The following is a 20,363-nucleotide window of genomic DNA, read 5'->3' as shown; positions in this document are numbered from 1 at the left end:
GTCTGGGAACAGGTCTTGCTTTGCACGTTATAAAGATGACTTGTAGTTAAGACAGCGTTCAATCGATAAATATCATCATTTATTAATTTAGTATTCTACCAATGAATTTTTGACGTTGTCTATCGTTTTTTATTAGTTTAATGACTTTGCAATATTTTTTTGTTTTTTAATTTTTAACTGAAACTATAATGAGGTCTGATTTGTGTTGAAGTTAAAGTTAAACTTAAATGAATTTAAAGATATTTTTTCTTCCTTTTAATAAAGTACAATGACTTTTGGAGCAGCAACCAATCTTACAATTAAATCTAAAAAATATAGATCAAAATGATTCTAAAACCAACTGTTCGAATTAAATATTATACGAAAAATAAAAAAAAAATAGTGTGTAAACTACCACCAACAAAATAACAAGGATCAGTAATTTTACGAGATTGAATGCATCAGAGCAAGGAAATAGGGTGTCATATACAAACTCAAGTATCAAAATTGTGTGCTTTAGTTTATATCTGACATGTATCCTTATATCGCTGGCAATGTTTGCCAATCACCATTAAAATATATATGGCAGACTGTACTGGAACAACTGGTACAAGATAAAGTAAAAGACGCAGTATCCCGCGGGCAACTCTACGGAATAGTTTACATAAAACCTTAAAGTCAATTCTGCTGATGGAATGCTTCCACCGAATAAAGTAAGAATGAGTGTTAACTTTTAAACATATATATATACCTCTACCTATACTTATACTTATGTATACATGTATAAACGTAAATGTATTATACAAGAGAAACAAGAAAGAGGGTGACTCTGTTAATGTCGTAAAGACAATCAAGGTATTTTTGCATAGAGTCATTACTTTACTTTATTACCAGACTAAATACTTTAACCCTTTAATTGCACTTCTTATTTACTTAATTAAGTGACTTGGTAACATTTACCCAGAGGAATTTTTAGTTTTATTGGTTTTTATATTACTTTACGTAACATATACTTTATTATCATAAAGAAAATTTTATTAGTCCTTCAATAATCAACTTTATTTTTTTTTATTTACTTAACTGGTTGGGATTATATGATTTATTTATAAATAATGAGTATTATTCATTGTTATATATAGTTGAAATTTTTTAATTTTATTTTTGCCTGGATTTTTGGTAAAATATTTGAAAAATTGACCATTTAAAACATTTCCTTTTATGATTACATTATTTTTTGATAAACTTTATGAAAAGAAACTTTAAACGTGCTTTTTCATGGGTTGAAATGCTTCCATGGAAACTAAACAATTACCGAAATAGTTTTTATTCAAAAAAGAAATCAACCCGTAAAATGAAAACTTAAAGACGATAAAGTAATAAAATATTAAGTGAAGCTTTGTAGTCTAAAATAAAAAAATTGTTAGACAAATATTTTTAGTGGTAGTTAAATTGAGGATCGTGAAATAAAGTAAATAAAATATAAAATAGCTTACGAGACAATCTTTTTACATAGTATAAAATATAACGTCGATATAAGAAGAACGACTGTAAGCTTTAGGTAATTTGCTTCTTTTCCGAGTCCTATTTTACTCCTGTAATTTTTTCATTTTATTTTTCTTACCAACACACCGGCATTTTTACGCCGCACGCACTTAAGAAAGCATAAAAAAAAATTCGCATCTTATTTAAACGCCTTATATTGGGCGCCGTACCGAGTCTTAGTCTACCAGAGTAAGGCACTAATAACGTTTTTACGATATAAGTTCGAGGGTGTAGCCGCGAATCGCGAACGAGGGTTAAAGGGTCGGTTTAGCATCCAACATTCAACATCCGCGATCCCTTCATCCCACCACCAGTCACCTTTTATCCTTCAGTTTGATGCAGCGAAGGGTCGCGCCAAACCAAAAGACTCGGATGATGCAATAAAACACATTATAATTGCTTTGATGCGCGTAAATCTTCAATATCGGACTTTTACGATCTTTATAAAATTGGCTCAACAAGGGTTTTTATTGGCAAATTTTATCATACTTTTTTAATTCCTCCCAGATCTTGAGTGTAAAATATTTTTGGAAACTTTTGTATTCTGTAAAAATTGTCAGATTATTAAAAATACACAATAGTTTTCAACTAACGTCAAAAATTCTAGAACTTTCAGAAGTCTTGAAAAAAAAAAAAAAAAAAAAAAAAAAATGATTTTGTATTCTTTGTAATTTGTATGAGCAAAAAATAATTGTGTAATATTTCGCAATTCTGTTGAAAAATGTCTTTGAAATTGAAGTATGTGTTTACGAAAAAAAATTTTTTTACCATGTATAGAGTTTACCGTTAGAGCTGTCTATTGTGTCGTGAGACGTTAAGTTACGAAAGAGATTCACGTGGCTATTACGATTCATTCGTCATACTTTTTTGCTGTAATTTCAAAATTGTACTTTCATTATAAGTTATAACTTTTATTTATAGTGCAATCGTGAAATTACTTGCCCATATTTTATAATTCAATAATACTTATTGCGATGTATCAGAAATAGTGACTTATATTTTTTAACTTTGGACTTTTATCTCTCATCCTACAAGTTTTTAGTTGAAATTAAATATTTTCCTTACAATGAAAGAAAAAATTTTAATCTAAATAATAACGTTGTTGGAAATTTATCACTTGTCTTGTTTTAAAATGGAAAGTAACGTACATATTTATTTTAGTTTTTAATAAAAATAAACAATGTAAAGTTTATTGTGTTGCGGTAAAACTTATATTGTTAAAAAAAATTAAAATAAGGTACATCATGAAAAGGGGATGTTTTATATCTAGATTTAAGAATATCCGTTGTCATAAACTATAAAGATTCAAGTCATAACTTGAGGCGTATCACATTTTATTTAATTGCTTGGTAGCTTTTCTTTTTATATTACTTATAGGTATGTATATCTGTACTGGTTCTGCTGTTGCTCATCTCACCCACCAAACGCGAGAAGCTTTACTTCCTATACAATAAGTATTTACACAGAAGAGGCTTGAGTTCCCGTGTGCATAATATTATTTATTACCGAGGAAACTGTTAAGGTTTAATGCCGAAAAGCGCTTACTCTTTAAATTAAACTCGATAAAATGTTTGTATCCAATCGCCCCAAAATTTAACGGAAACAAAGACCATTTTATCTTTTATTCAATCTTGTGCTCACAATCAGTACGATAATAGACTTTTTTTTATTTTATTTTTAAATTATCTTGCAATTTATTGCCTAAAATTATTTTTCAAGCTCTTATCGAGTGTTTGTATTTATACGGAATTTATCTCATTGGGGATAAAACTTTCGAGCAGTTTATGATCCTACAGAGTTTGACCTAGAGTTTAGTATCCTATCAGTTACCAGCAATTGGAAAAATCGCTAGAAATAACCTTTCGAACTTTTAAATTTATCTAACCTCCTAATTTTGTTTCTTATCTTAAGTCCTTAAATCAACAAAACAAATTCTTCATATTCAAGATAAATTTATGTTGGTCTCGATCTTCATTACTAAAAAAATTTTTAGGACTTTGTATCATAAATCAACTTTGGAATTTTTTTACAAGGCAGTTTGAAAAAAAAATGACTCTGGAAACCTTGAATAACTGGATTTAAAAATAAGCCAATGACAATAGATCAATATTTTGTTGATTACTTACGAAAATTATAAATGACTGACTAGTTTAATTTTGATAAAGGCGAGGTTAAGGTTAACTAGTTGATCACAGCTATTTTTACAATTTAGGACAGGCAAAATCTTCGAGTTAAATAAAATATTTTTTTTTTTTTTTACCAAAGATTAACGATTATTGATAACTTTCTTAAGATCTGAGCATTGAATTTTACTTTGTACGTATCTGGGAGTTTAGTCTACTAATCATAAAAAATTAATGACCTGCTTGTTGAACTTTTACTGGTACTCACATCACCTACAAGTCAGAAATTAAATGATGTGTTTAAAGGATATTACGAAACATTTTAAATGAATGTAGTTTATAATTTATTGAATTGCACAAATAAGATACTACTTTCTTTGTTGCTATTCTCAATTTATTTTCGAAAGTGAGTGAATCATTTATTTAACATGTAACTTGTAATAATCTCGCAAGGCGTGGTACAAAACAGGAATATAAATTTTTACAACTCGTAGGTAAAATTCATCGTTTTTAAAATCCATAAAAATTTCAGTCTCTTTTAATATTTAAGATCGATATTCAATTAAGTAAAAATTACCATTTCTTGTTAACATTTTATAGAGAAATATCCTTAAATAATTAATCTCAGATACCATACGGGAAAAAAAAAATCATCGGAAACATTTACAGACTTGTAATAAAATTATGTTTCAGTTTCAAGATTTAGTTTTCCTGATACTCGTTTAGATAGATTATCCTTTTACGATGATAACCATAGAAATTTAAATTACATTCAAAAGACTGTTATAAAGGATTATATGTATATGTATAATATATAAATGCATAGAAACTACTTGAGAGTCCTATACCCATTTCGTGATATTTTATAGTTCACTTGAGTTATAGGGTTCCGCTCGTTAAGCTAGGAAACTTTTCTACCTAAAGCTATCTCTCTTAATCGCACTTTACTTGCCGTTCTTAAATTTAAATTGGGAAAGTATTTTACGAGCGACCAACAAGTTTCACGGAGCGTTGTCACATCTTGATGAACTTCCGGGTCACGATCATCTAAATCTCAAAGATGTACTTTTTTATAAATAAATAATTAAATGGATAAACTTTAAATGAATTTTCTCAAATCACATCTCTAATATAAAAATCGTATGACTCTGTTGGATTATAGACAAGTGATAAAAATTCAAATAGTTACTATTAATATAAATAAGCTGGTCTGACAAAGAGAATTTAATTAGTTTCACTTACAATTGTAAATAAATATAAAGTTTTATCTTTCGGTAATCATTCAGCCGGGAAGAAGAAGAAGCGAAAAAAAGTTAATGAAATAAAACAAAAAATGTGATTTGAAAAGATAAAAGATAAAAAATATATTGAGAATAATAAAATAGAGCTATCTGATTAAAGATAAGTAATGGCAGACTGTAGACAAGTGCATCCAATCATTGTAACTCGGCGAGAATACAAGATTAGGGTGAGATAAGCCGCTTTTAGAAGCATTTCGGAATCCATACTGAGTTACGTGAATAATGGAGGTCTAATTGCCTTACGACTGGTGTAATAGCTTATCTGAGATATTGCAATCGCTGAATAAAAGCACAATCCTCACTGACAGAACCGAGATAAGGAAATGCTAATAGCTATTCTCTGTACTCTGTATCTAAGCTCCAACCTACATAATACAATGTCATATTTTATTGTTATGACTGTGACAAGCCATCGATCCAGTTTACTAATTGGGAAATTGTTACAATAGCTCTATTCACTTACTCTGCACGGTTTGACTATAATTCTTAGGGAAAATTCTGGGTTTAAATCAATAAAGATGTATTTTTCATGAAAACAATATCTAAAAGTATTTTAATATTCAATTATTAAAAAAAAACAAAAATTAGGTCCCGCCGAGATTCGAACTCGGATCGCTGGATTCAGAGTCCAGTGTGCTGCCATTACACCACGGGACCGTTCTTGTGAGGCTGGTGTGAAGATGGGTAGTTATGTCGAGGGCTGACATAGTAATACATCTATTTTTGGGAGTTTTTTTATAGTTAAAATATCGTATATTATCGTTCAAAACTTGATAAATTAAAAACAATTTCCTATAGAATATATTATTGTTAAAAAATTCAGAATATAATTTGTATCTAAGATTAATATTTAGTTAAAATATTTTTGGTCTTTAGCATTATTAAAACCTTAAAACTATTACCCTACAACTAATAGAAAAGTGTAAAAAAAAATCAATAACCCGTAAAATCATAAAGTTAACAAAGAACTGATACATAAAAATAAATGCTGTAGAAATGTGTTTGTTAGATATGATTGAATTTAAACTTGGGGATTCTTCAAAATGAAACGGGTTTACGAAAAGACTAGTGTAGGGTTTATTTGTTGTGTAGAACAAGAATGTACTATACACACTCTTATACACATATTCACCATAATGTATATAATACAAGTGTTAGACAAGAGCACCCCTGTCTACAGGACGCGTTAACCCCTAATTGAACGGAAGTCGGCAATAAATATTATGTTTCTCTGGGTAGCCTGGGGTGGATTTTATAATGGCATATCGTTGGAACAATGATAGAAATAGGTATACATTTTCGTAAATTCAAGTACACACGCCTCTAGACGGAAACGGATGTGCAATCAGTGTGCAAAGCCTCATGGTAATTTAATTTATATCCTTTTACAGTTTTATTGCTGTTATTATTTATCTTTATTTTTTATGTTTGTCTGAAAAATAGAACCCTGAGCGTTTTCAGTCACAGAATGTAAAATAAATATGTTATTAAGTAATCAAAAAGGCATGCGACAAAGTCGATAAATATAAATGCTCCCGGCGAAAACGAGCTTCGAGATCCGCTTCTATTCCCTCGATCAGTGATCGCATTAGTCTGTATTTCGTGAATTGTCGGTAGGGGTGACACTTTGATCTCAGCTGAAATACCCTCTGGCTCTGGTGCATTATTATAATTATCATATGATGTTATCTCGGGACATTTCAGCGGTAAATATCTTAACAGAATTAAACGTTAAATACACATATGTTAAATTATTTATGTTATTCAATCATTTACAACTTTTACATATACATTCCCAAAAATAAATTAGATTAGAATTCATATTCGCTCAGTAGAAAAAAAAATTCCGTACGCGGAGTATTTCTTCAGTCCAGTACTCCAAGTGATGGAAGTCAAAATTCACTCCCGATTTTTACAGTGCATAAAATTGATAAAATTTTAAAAATTCACACAATTACTTGATAGGAATCAAAAAATAAAAGACTCTCGAGAACATTGAAGTTGAATTGTTGGCATTAGTCACAGAGCATTTTCCTAGCAGGCGTGACGAGCAATCTTTTTTTGTGATCGTTAATTCGAATCCCCAGCCCACTCCATGTCATCCTCGATGTCTCTCCATATCCATACGTTTAGCACGATACACATACATCTTTATTTAGGTTCATACACGTACACACAAACATTTTAACAAAAAAAGATCATCCCTATCTCTTTCCCGCGCTTTAAACTCGCGGCCATTTTGGTCACGTGTCGCCACAATAGGGGATGATGTATATTTAAATACATTCATCATCGCGTATCGACTTTATTCCTTCGTCTAAAAATTAAATGTCGAAAATCTAAAATAAAACGTTATATTTCATTTCGTCGCGGCCCGTGACAGCCTTATACATTACCGATGCAGAGACACATCACACACATCACACTTTCTCACGTCTCTCTACTCTTTAATCTGTTATAAATGAATCTTCTACTAAATAGACGATACGCGTGACCAAATTCGCTTCTCTTCATTTTATTTTTTCACCCATTGTAAACTTTAAATTGGATTAATTTCATTTTTTATTCACTGCTTTTCGATTAATTTCAATCAGCGACGGATTTTTTTTTGTTTGTTTTAATAATGTATCTTTCTTTAAATATCAACGCTGATGAATATATATGGTACAAATAAACTGCGAAAAACCGGGAAAAAATTCAATATTTGAAATCACTCAATTACTCAGCTCTGTTCTAGAGATTTTTATCAATGAAAATGAAAGTCACATAATAAATCTAAAAGGTATTTTTAAGCTGAGTCATTCCAATAAAACAATAAAGTCATCAATCAGAATCAGTCTGACACTTAGGATTATGACCGTAGTAATTGTTGAGGGGCTTGAATTAATTTTTTTTCCAAAATTTCTTTAACATTAAACATTTATCAACACTTATATACGAAATCTTTAGTAATTTTTTTAATTCCAGTAAACCATGATTGGTACATTTTGCTTACATCTGAAATTTTCCAAATGATCTATCTATACGTTCAAAAATCGGTTTTAATTGAACACCTATGATCAAAATTGATAAATTAACATTTGAAAAGAAAAAAAAAACCTAAAAAACACTTGACAAAATCCCGGTAAAAATATTTGAAAACAAATGTAAATATTCATAGACAGATTAATTAAATGCGGGTGGGTCTGTTGTTTAACCGAGGTATTGGTGGATATATATGAAATGACGATCGGTGAACAAACCCCAGGAGGGTTAGCACACTCGGTACGAGCATAGCGCGTGTTGCTTCAGCTGCTACGAGAATCATCCACATACATAATCCGTCTCTCAACTCTCAATATTTGCAGCCTCACCTCCCGATTATACCGTATTCCGCCAATACAAACATACTACACATCCATGCCTGCATACAAATATCGATTGTCCCTCTAGTGTTTCGTCGCGAATATTCCGCAAAAACCATTACTCAAACCAAAAATCAACCGAAATCGGTTTAGGGTCTACGCACTGGCTCTGATCTCCATTTATTAAATTCCACCCTTCTTTTTGGTTTTCCCTAAACCGCTAAAAATATTTCACCAATCATTCATCATTAAATTCTCTTCACCCCGCTAATTAAACGCTAATTACGGGTGTTACAAGTAATGGGACTGAAAAATCACCGGGAGAAAAAATGAAAAATAGCGAGGCCAAAAAGAGGGTGCTGCGGTCAATATTATGGACACCAGCTGTGTGACATAGCGCCCAACCGGTTCAACGTCCCCGTCCGTTGGCTCTTGGATCCGAATTTTTTGGGATAGGTCAGTATGCAAGCACACGTATTACATTTCATACATGCAGAAGCATGGATATTCTATAGATGGAAGGAAGGAAGGATCAATGTGTGTGTACTGAGCACAAATGTTAATACATTGTGTAGAACTGTGTGTTGCATGCACGCTGATTGAGGGAAACCGAGTAAAGGGAATAAAAAATAGTATTGTACAGCGTATAGAGAAAAACGTGTACTTGTCCCCAGGGCCAATAAATTTTTTAAAGTGTGCCGGTTCCCTCGCTGTTTACTGACATTTATACCCTTTCCATATCACACTGCAGTACTATCTCCCTGATATATATCTGTGCATGCTTGCGTTACATTTCATACTAAAATAAGGTTTTAACTGTCACTTTTTAATCTTCACTCGAGTGCCCATTTTACGAAAAGGACCATTGAAAAATATTTTTAACTTCCCGCTAAGAAAATCAAAAATTGTCAAAAATCGGGAAGTTCTAACCAAAGAAAAAAAAAAAGATTTGCCATAAAAATGATTTCTTGTTAAAAAAAACTAATGAAAAAAAATTCGTTATCGCGATCGACATGAACATTTTCGAAGTAATAAATTTTCAAAAGTAAATTAGGTATAAAAATATTTAACAGATGGCAGTATGCGGGTATAATCGTCTAAAGAAATCTTTCCACTCTGCTACGCATTATTTTACGTATTATTATATAGATTGATTTCATAGCTGGTGGTTATCATTTAATACTTTATACACTTTTAGCATGATCAAAACTACTTACCCCGGATGCCCGAACAAACCAGCTTAACCCCCCACTGACTGTCCTCTATTCCGACCCTACATCAACCCCCTAGAGCGTTTGATGGTAAGATCAAACACTTTGGTGTGCTGACCTCCTAGCGCGTTATTCATCGCCCTGAGGTCCGTATCTCAGACTTTCCATAGGAACCTTTCACAGTGACACCTAGAAATTTGTTTGCTAATCCTTCCAAAATACCGTGTCTATCTTTTAAAGTAACTGCTCTAATGATTAGATCGAGTGATTGGACCTATTGAATAGTACATCTAGGTAATAACTAAGTATTAGTACAAAAAAATTCACGGTTGACAGTCCAGGGCCCCATCTTGTGAGAAGTAAAGAGATGGAGAATATTGATATCTATAAAAGGATATTGAGCCATGATTTACGTTCATGAGTAACGAATTCGATAATTAATCAAGATAAAGTCGAGTAGTGACGGATTGCTGTGTCGGTACGTCACTGTAAATTTTTGGGATTGGTGGCTCCCTCTAGTATTAGGTAGAGAAGCATCCCCGTCAACTGGAACTGATCTGACCTGACCTAAGTCGAGCGTAATACAATTTAGAGAGGAGTTTAGTTGTAAGAGGGAATAAATGTTGTATAAAGCCGACATAGAACACGATACAAGGTAACGAGTAACAAGCAAACTCGGCTTGGATGTCGGCTGACCCTCGGCAAGTATCTTGTCCTCTGGTAGATTAGATACGTCGTTCACTCTCGGTCATATATTACCCCGATCTTTCTACATGCGTAGTATGGACATCTTTCTTGCTTAATGCAGCTACAGATATATCCATCGTGGATCGTAGGATACATATGGGTGCATAGCACAGAGTATGTCTGTATATCCGTGTCGAGTTTGGAGGACCCTCTTCAAAGGGACCGTGGCACATTTCCGGCGCCAAAACCCAACTCTGTGTTGGTGTTTATCGAGCATGCGTGTCTAGGGCACGTATTACTCGGCATTTACACGTGTGTATGTACATATGTGGATAGATGTACTGGGTGAGTTACAGAGCTGTGGACAGGGTGATGCATTGCCGTTGAAATCCGAAGACCAGACCCCCAGAGCCCTTGGGAATCGAACAAGAGCAGGGTGGGATTGTTGCATCGCCAACGCCAGCATCCGGATCTTACGGCTATATGTTGCTAATAGACCGAGGGCATCTCATCCTGATCCTCATGCTGATTAGTATTGAGATATTGATTATAATTTTTTATTAGTATTCTTTTGTAAAGAGTTAACCTTTTTTTTCTATAGATTGATAAAAGATTGAATTGATATATCAATTTTATAAAATAAATTTTTAAATCATATAAAATTTGCTTGACCTAAAAACAGTTTTATGATTTCAAGTATTTTCTTATCAGTCTTGAGTTTTATAAAATCACCTAAAAAACGAAACAACGTAACAAATAGTCTTTTTTATTTCAACACATAAAAGTAAAAACTAACATGAATTAAAAAAACAAGAGTTTTTAGTAACCCATTAAAAGTAATTTAATGCTTTTGGTATTCGTAAATGCGTCCACCCGAAGAATTTAGCCACCGGGAGTGTATTTTTATTTTTAAGTACCCCCGTCATCGTTATTACTAAACTCTGGCTCTCCTCACTTGTGTATACATCGAGATCGTTTCCGTCTCGTTGTCGAAATCGGATGGCCCAACTCTCTCTCTCTATTCAGCAAGTTAATTCCCATCCCCTTGGCCCGCTACAACCGGCAGCTTTCCGCTCCATCCACTTTTAAGCTCGGAAATTCTCTTTTTGCCTGTCCGCGTTTAATACCGTGATACGTATCATCCGAATCGATCCGATCGATTACCGCGATTAAAATAAAATGTAAATTGGTTAGACGGGTGTATATCGCTTAACTTTAAAATCCCACTCGTGTGCTGGCACTCTATAACTACCATACTTCCAACTTCAAACTTCTATCTCTACTCCCATTCTCGCTTTTCTCCAGCCTTTACTTATTCACCCGCCATCACTCGTATATGTAAATACGCTCGACGTAATCGTCAAGTGGAAGCTAATGTCTTCCTTCGGTTTCTTAATGGCCGTGAAAATCACATGCGTACTTTTTATTTTATCGACTCTGCTTCTATTTTATATATTTTAAATTTTATTTACAAACCAATGAATATATAAACAAATTCAATTTTGTTTTTATTCAATAGTAAACTGGAAAAAAAAATTTACTTATCCTTAATTATGTTGTTAAGGACTTTTGCGAACTTTATAATTTCTTATTCGCAAGGACAAATGTTCTGAATATTATCGAAATGTCTAATGTGTTGATCTTAAAAAAAATCAACGAATTTAAGCTATGTATATTGACATCTTTATGATCAATATCATAATCAACATTTAGGTACCTAAAAAAAAAAATATTCTCATTTATCAGCATCGATTTGGACTAATGTAAAAGTCTCAAAATTTGTGGTTGTATTTTCCCTATAACATACTGAGCAGCATTCAGAAGAAACAATAGCTCGCATTGTCTGGTGTTATGTAAGCTTGACATCACTGGATAAAATGATCGATCGTCCTCGGAGAACTAATTATAGTCTCATCAAAGTGCAGGGTGCAGGATGAAGCCAGATTCTGTGGAGAATGCCCTGACGGTGACGGTAAATGGAGAAAATAGAGTGGTATATGCAGAGGGACACTAAACAACGTTGAGAAATGACATGCAAGGATCGACGGATCGACTAGGATTAGTACATAGGTACCTACTTTTGTCACATACATGTTGTACTGTACCGATTTACATACAACACTCTTGCACTCACCACCCCAGTCTGTGTGAATATAGACAAAAAGGGGCGGCAAAGGGGTAAAACGTTATTCAAGCTTCGTACTCGTCAATGGGATACAGTTCGCGACTTGGAAACAGCCAGAATGTACGAGGTTCACCGGCTTTAGCGTTGCATCGGGCATTGATTAATAGCACGCCTGTTGCAGTCCAGTTACAATGCAATTCGCTTTACATATAGATCTATATATAATATATATCTATTTAGAATCCCTCTTGGTAGTGGTGTTTGCGGAAAGTGACAAAGCCCGAGCACGAGTGACACTCTGACATCCTACATACGACAACCAATTAATCATTCTACTGCGAAACCTATCTACTGTTGTGCAATATATTACCAAGAATATTTACTATTATTTTCAGTACAAGTACTGGTAACTCCAATTATTGACACTGGTAGAAGCATGTTCAAATTTTGATCATTTTTTCGTAGTTCACACAGAGAAAAAAAATTTTCTACTGGAGCCATCTGCTCCAAAGACAAAAATTGTGTTCTGAGCTGTTTTAATTTTTTATTTTTTAATAATCTTATGGGCTTACCTTTTTCCTGCATACGTCAGAAATAGAAAAAAAATTTTTTTTTTGTTTTGGATTAATAGCAAAAATATTACAATTGCACTTTTCAATGTAAAAATTATTTTATGTAGTCATCATTACATTAATTAAAAAAAAATTAATATTTTTATTATTAAAAGTTAAAATAAAATGATGTTCGAATTCCAAACGAATGCTATTATTCAATAACTTTTTATTGAAATCATTTGCAATAAAAAATTGTTCATTTTACTGCGTTCAAAGAGTTTTCCCCTTAATTAAAAACTGGAGAGCCAGCTTTCAGATTCTCGATCCGCGATCCAAATTTAATTGCTGATAAAGTAACACAATAGTTTAAAATTCTGGGAACTTTGATCTCACGCAATATCTTTGAAAAAAAGTTGAAATGAAAAAGGGCTCACCAGAAAGTAGATCAGAAACAAAGAGACGAAGAGAGAAAGTAAAAAGCAAAACGATTATAATGTCATATGAACTTCCTAGTTCAACGAACTCACGTACTCTTGACACCCGTGATAATGATTGTTGAAGAAGGATGAAGGAAAGCAGAACAAAAGCCACTCGACAACTCCAGCAACCTCAACTGGGTGCTTTAGCTAGCTGGTTGCTGGTTGCTGCTATGTCGTACTACTCTAACTCTATGTACTCTTCCCCTCATTTCTTCCCTCCATCTTCCCCTCATCCTCCAAGCCTCTTATTTCTTTGCAGCTCATCTATAATAGCTCAGGACGTTGCCCCGATACACAACGACAACATGACACATGATTCGACGTGCAGTTGGGGTTTGGCACCACTGGCACAGATGCATGTGCTATATAATCCCATCCAACATATATCTACCATACTTACACTTGTATCTTATGTACGAGTATACACATAGTAAATACCGCGAGCGTATGCGTAAATATTCCCGCATAATTACCCAACGTGTAATGTACCGCTACGAAGCATTATTATGTACCCATTAGTATGTGCGTATACTACGTGTGTTTTCTAAGTAAGAGTGCACCGTAAGCCTCTACTGGCATCGATGGATATAGAATAGAGGCAGAGGACGACTGCTAGAAATAAGGGCTAGAAAAGAGAAGGTGTCTTCGATTACTAGGAGCAAGCGGATTCAATGCAAGGAGAAAATTTTACAAAAAATAATTTGAGATAAATGAAAAAATATTTTAATCAGTAAAAAATGTTTTTGTTTCCTTAGAGAGACAAAGTATAAGATCTCTAACATTATTTTCGGGAACAATTCATATTTAAATTAAAAAAATTTTTTCAAATATCGATCATTCATTAACATTATTGATCGTGCTTGGGATCTATTACATATAATACCGAGTTTGTATATAGCACTGGTAAGAGAATAAATCCAAGTTATTTATAAAACCACAGTGACATACCAAGGAAGATTCACATGGCGTAGATTGTGCATTGTAGAGAGAAGAGCGTAGAACGTTACCCGCGTTTTACACGGAAATAAATATGCCACGAAGCCATGGAGTGGGTTACCCAGCACTGCATTGGGGTACTAACAACAATAGGTCCTCCGAGTAGTCGCCATGGCAACCCCATCAATCCCTTGGCAACAGCTTTACTTGAAATCTTAAAGGAGAGAGGACTCACGCGCTCTTGCACGCCAGAGTATTAACATGCAATCGTTAGGATCTGGAATATATGTGTACGTAGAATATAAAATACTCGCTCTTGTGTTGTCAGTTGCGCGTGGATGCTATGTACATGTTCTCTGTACAAACTCTTTGGTAGAATTAACGGTGAAAATCATCCTACGTGCTGTTTCACACCTTTTTTATTTTTATATTAATGCATTCATTTCATTTTTACCCCATGCGTGCGTAGGAATGTTTGTTCGAAGCTTTAGATATTTTAATGGGGATACTGCAATTTTTTTTAAATGTTTTTATGGGAAATTTTCACAATTTTTTTTTTTTTAAATCTACATTTAGAAATTTCAAAGATTAACGATAAATTTTTGTAAAATATTTTTTTGCAGTATCATAAAATTTTTTACTGTACAGAAAAATGAAGCTTGAAACATTTTTACTTGCTCAAAAATTTGGATGATCAATTTCAATGTAATTGATTAATTATTGGTTCACTTGAATAGATTTTAAGAAGTATAATTTAAAAAATAATAGTTAGCGATAATTGCGAAGGAAGAAAGGAGAAGCTATTAGAGTAAAAAGGGAAAACTATTAATAAAATATTAAAAACGCATATAGAACTAAAAGTGTGTAATTTACCGTGAGGAATAAAATACAGTGTAATTGTGATGAGGGAATATATAAGCCTTCTTTTGCTTACATTTTTCCCGAGTCGAAATTAAAAAAGTGATTTGAGCCTCATGAGCCTCCTTTCTTTTGTTTTTGGGTTTGCATTGAAATTTAAAACTGTATTTTTACCCTCATCGGCCTAAAAATAGGCTGTGGAGGTCGAAATCACAGTTTTAAACGGTATTTTGAGCCTAAAGAGCCTCCATCGGGGGTCTGTAGGTTGATTTCATCTTTTTATTTTTTACAACATAGAATTTTTTCATAATAGAAAAAATTTTTTAAGTAAAAAACTGGACTTGGAAAACTATTAACTTTTATCTGTGCAAAAAAATTTTTTTAGTGCAGAGTTGAAATAAAAATTATGACTATTGTAATTAACGTTGCAACAATTTAGCAATCATCCATAAAATATACGGACGGTAATAAGCAATAACATCTCAACTTATATTTTTTCTAACGTTTATCGTTAGAATATTCGGGTTAATATATGGGGCAGAGCATTTCATGCCAAATCGACCACTTTTGACCCCGTCAATTTTCGATTTTTCTGAAATTTTTGTATCTTTCTCTACCCTACAAAAAACACTTATTAGAGATTTTTCAAATTTTTTTACCCAACCAAAAAAAAAAAAATACGAGTTATTTAAAAAAAACTAGCTTTTTTTTTGTTAAACAGCCTTAACTTTTTTGAAAATTGACTTATTGGGATGTTTCTTTTTTTAATTTTTTTTTTACAATGTCCTTTTTAGAAAAAAAAGTCAGAACAATAATTCGAATTCATATTCAACATTTTTTTTAAACTTGTAAAGGAAAACGAAAATTTTAGGATGATGCTCATTTTTGATTATCGATTTATCTTTTTTTTTTTTAAACCAGTATTTTCCGCAAATTTCTTGAAATTTTCAGTGGCATTTTTTATTCTCTATATTTTCTGTTTTAGAAATGAAAAAAAAAATGTTTTTCCTCCAATGTTTGTTTTTCGTTATGCCACTCTGAAAATTTTTCAGCAGATTTAGAAAACTTCAAAATCCGAGAAAAAAAAATTCAAAATGACAATCATCGATAAGATTGGATTATTTTCTTGTATTTTTTTTTCGAAAACTATTATCTAATTGTGAGAGAATACTCAAATTATCCTGAATTTAGGATATGTAAATTACTTAAACGTGTAAAAAATAAAATCATATTCCATTCACAAGTCTACTGTTTATAAATCATTTAACAAAAATGTTTTTAGCTGTGTAAATGAAAATAAATTCAATCAAATTTTGTTTGAAATTAATTGCCTCAAAATTTTTGAGAGTTCATGCATTGCTCCAAAATGGATCGAACAACAATTTAATTGTTTTGTTTTTGCATGTAGTTTTGGAAAAAAAATACAAAAAAAAAAATTCCATGATTTTTTTTATTTTTGATCTGACTTTATTGAAAAAATAATTAAATCTCTTGAATGATTATTATTTTTAATTTTTGTTTTTATTTTTTTTCTCGGATTTTGAAGTTTTCTCAATCTGCTGAAAAATTTTCAGGCGAAATAAACATTTAAAAAAAAAATTTTTTTTTTTTCATTTCTAAAAAAATAGAAAGAAAAAAAAATGCCACTGAAAATTTCAGGAGATTCGCAGAAAATTCTAAAGTATTTTATAAAAAAAAAAAAAAATTGAAAATCAAAAATGGCAATCATCCCGAAATTTTTGTTTTTTCTTCCAAAAGTTAAAAAAAAAAACGTTGAATATGAATCCACATTATTATTTTCATTTTTTCTCGAAAGTACATTTAAAAACAAGAATTTTCAAAAAAAATCAAAACATCCCAGTAAGCCAATTTTCAAAAAAGTTATGGTTATTTACCCAAAAAAAAAAGATATTTTTTTTAAATAACTCATAACTTTTTTTTTGGTTGGGTAAGAAAATTCGAAAAAATTCTGACAATTGTTTTCAATAGGGTAGAGAAAGATAAAAAAATTTCAGAAAAATCGTCACCATATAGATTTAGTTTATAACAACTATAAGATGTGAATTAGCTCATCGGTCGTACGGTGTAAGGGTTAGTTATCGATCTGGCAAGCGCGCGTCTCAGGTTCGAATCTCGGTTAGAACAGATTTTCAATTTATTTCTATAGTTAGTAAATTAGCAAATTTTAGGTCGAAATTAAGAATCACACGTTATTGAACTTGCGGTAGCTGTATATCAACAATAAAATATAGATATGACACTGTCAAAATCCTTCTTTTATCATTTTTTATCAAATGGCATATGAGCTGGACATAGCATGCCTCTAACGGCAGCCATTTTTATCTGGATCTATTCCTCTTTCCTTTCTTTCTCCTCGTCTACATTATATTAACAAATAAGAATCTTTTGTACGGTAGAGATGTAGGCTCAGTAGGCTCAATTTATGGTTCTAAAACCGTGATTTCGGCCTAACTTTGGTAAAAGCGGACAAAAATACCACTTGTAGGCTGAAATTATGGTTCTGATATACGCGTCATCGTAGTCGAAAAAATCTAAAACCATAATTTCAACCTATAACTCCTCCGGTAGGTTGTGGAGGCTCAAAATATATTTTTAATTTTGACTCGGGTTTTCTCTTTTTATTCCCGTGTAATTAAAATCACGGCATCATCATCTTCAGTGAACAACTGGGGTGATGGTAAAAGAGAAAGCTTAATGACACCATATACCGTATGCAGACCATACAGGGACTTAGATTTATAATACACCACCCCCACACTATGCTTCATCTACGACGTGTTCATATATGAAAATATATCCAAAGCTTTTCCGTACTTGGTAGTTCTTTTCTCCATTAACGTTCGATGATTACTTCCAAGTCGTCTTTTGTGTCTTTCGTTATTGATATATTTGTCGTTGTTATTCCTCCGTCATACGTTGCCTTGATTTGTTCTCCATGCATGTATAGTCATAATCAGTCAAAATGAAAATCCGTGAATATAAGTGAGAATATATTTAATGCGTTGAAATACGCTTTTGTTGCATGTGTTGTTGTCAAGTATTATCATTAGTAATTAGTGAAGGACTAACAGGTATAAATTATCTATACTTAACTAGGGAAAATTTGAGATCAAATAAAAAATGTTTAGTTTAAACAAACATTTTTTGTATATATTTCATATAAATATCTTTCAATAATAATTGACTTCGAAATTGATCTATTTAAAATAAATCTAAAATATCAATTAAAAAGAATTGAATTATATCATTCATTTATAATTTTATAAAACCATGAATTCACTAATTTTCCACTCTTATCACGAGCCAAAAATGATGATAAACATTCCTCGAAAATAATAAACTAAAACTTGATTAAAGTAAACCCTATTGTCATGGCAAGTACATTAAAAATCCAGAACAGGGTGAGTAATTTAATAGCCAACTACTGTACCGTTCTCTTTCCCGAGAAAATGAGCGACAAAGCGACGTGTGATGCAAAATAATGATAGACTATAAAGAAACGCCGTGAAACAAGTGAACCCTTTAGCGTACAAGTAACCCCACAGTAATTTACCTTCGGCTCGCATTAAAATCTGTCCCCATAACTCTTATTTTAGTTTTAGTATAATTAACAATTTTATCAACCGTTTTTTATATGTGAGCCTGCGTGGCGAAGATTGCGAATTGCAAACAATTTTCCCATGGGAAAAGTCCCACTCAAACCCAATCCAAGTAGCCCAAAGATAAATAAATATATAATCCGAATTCGAGCTGGCAATAATCGTTCAACTAAAATTTAACGTTACACTGGCCCCAATGCAATCCATTAGATATTGCTCATAAAGAGCCACCGATTCACGGACAGACACATATACATTAATAATAATAATAACTATGGCTGGTGTATGGTGTAATATCGGCGCATAACGTTTTGAGCCTTTCAAAGCATAGCATGTGACGTTACTCTTGTTCTTGTTTATATAAATACGCATGAATAGTCGAACAGTTATCAGTTATCTCTGCAGATAAATAGATATTGGTATGGATATAGATGCAGATATGAGTTTGTCAGAAAGTTATGGTTGTTGAATCACTACAAGCGGACCAATCCCTTGCTGGTTCAACGTATATTGTCATTCTTGTAAACTGCCCAGTGTAACAAGTATTGTTAACGTATCGAAACAGTCCCTTAAAAGCTAATTGCATTATTACTCCATCTGCATGAAAAATATTATATATTGGAATTTATTATTTTATTATTATTATTTTTTGTCATATAGAACAGTGGATGGAATAAAAAGTATGAGTTATTGTGATGAGTAAATTAATTGTTTAATAAGTATGTGAATGAGGAACCATTTTGCTACTCAGATTTGTTAATTGAACAATTATTTCAATAAAGTCGAACACGATTTAATAGAATAAAATAAAAAAACAAAGAAAATTCTTGAATGTGCTTCGAAACAAATCATAAATAAATTATACAGCTTTCAATAATATAATCCAAAATAATCACCACCTATAACAAAAATGCTTAAAAAAAAACTCTCTCTAAAGGATAAAAGCATGAACTTTATTCGTTATTTAAAAAGAATATTCACATAAATAAAAATACATTTTTCCCAATATTCATTTTCACTGAAAAAGCATAATTTTTTTGTAGCCATATTTGTACCCCGGTGTTTATTTTCTTCATTTTATTTCATTTCACATTTTTCATTTTTTTTATTTTTTTAGTTTTCAAATATTTTTTATTACCTACGGTCTGCTAAAGTGTACACAAGTTTTATAACGCTTAATGGGAAGTAATTAAATTGAAAATGAAATATCCACCTCGACAGGCATCGATTTCACCCCTTTTGCATGATACACAACACACACACACACACACACACATATATATATATATATATATTGCATTTGAAGAGTGAGGAAAATTTACGACAAATATGTACATTTGATTAAAAATTTATTGAAACTCATGAAAAATTTTTATAAAGTCTGCTTTCATCCATCCTTTTACTTTTATTTTTTCGTTTCATTTTATTTCTGATTAATTAAAATGATATGCTACGCAACATATGCTTTTTATGAGCTTTGCACAGTATTTTTATAAGAGCCTCTTCACCAACTTTAATATTCAAATTCAGGTTCTTTGTTTCATTTACATTTTTATTTTATTAAACTCTCGACAAAGCGCTAACATTTTATAAATATATTACAG

The 20,363-nt window shown here is 32.0% G+C and overlaps 1 non-coding gene across 1 annotated transcript; it reads right to left on the bottom strand.

Annotated features, from left to right (window-relative positions):
* Positions 1–5,531: 5,531 nt before the first annotated feature.
* Trnaq-cug (transfer RNA glutamine (anticodon CUG)) lies at positions 5,532–5,602 on the bottom strand. The gene has a single exon. It is a non-coding gene; the product is annotated as a tRNA-Gln (tRNA).
* Between the last annotated feature and the right edge of the window lie 14,761 nt (positions 5,603–20,363).

This window comes from Cotesia typhae, unplaced genomic scaffold, assembly GCF_013202065.1.
Source record: "Cotesia typhae breed Kobodo isofemale line unplaced genomic scaffold, CoteBio_Ctyphae contig_23, whole genome shotgun sequence".
In the NCBI taxonomy this organism is placed as follows: Eukaryota; Metazoa; Arthropoda; class Insecta; order Hymenoptera; family Braconidae; genus Cotesia; species Cotesia typhae.
The sequence above is the reverse complement of the archived record's forward strand: the minus strand, read 5'-3'. Positions and strand labels throughout refer to the sequence as shown.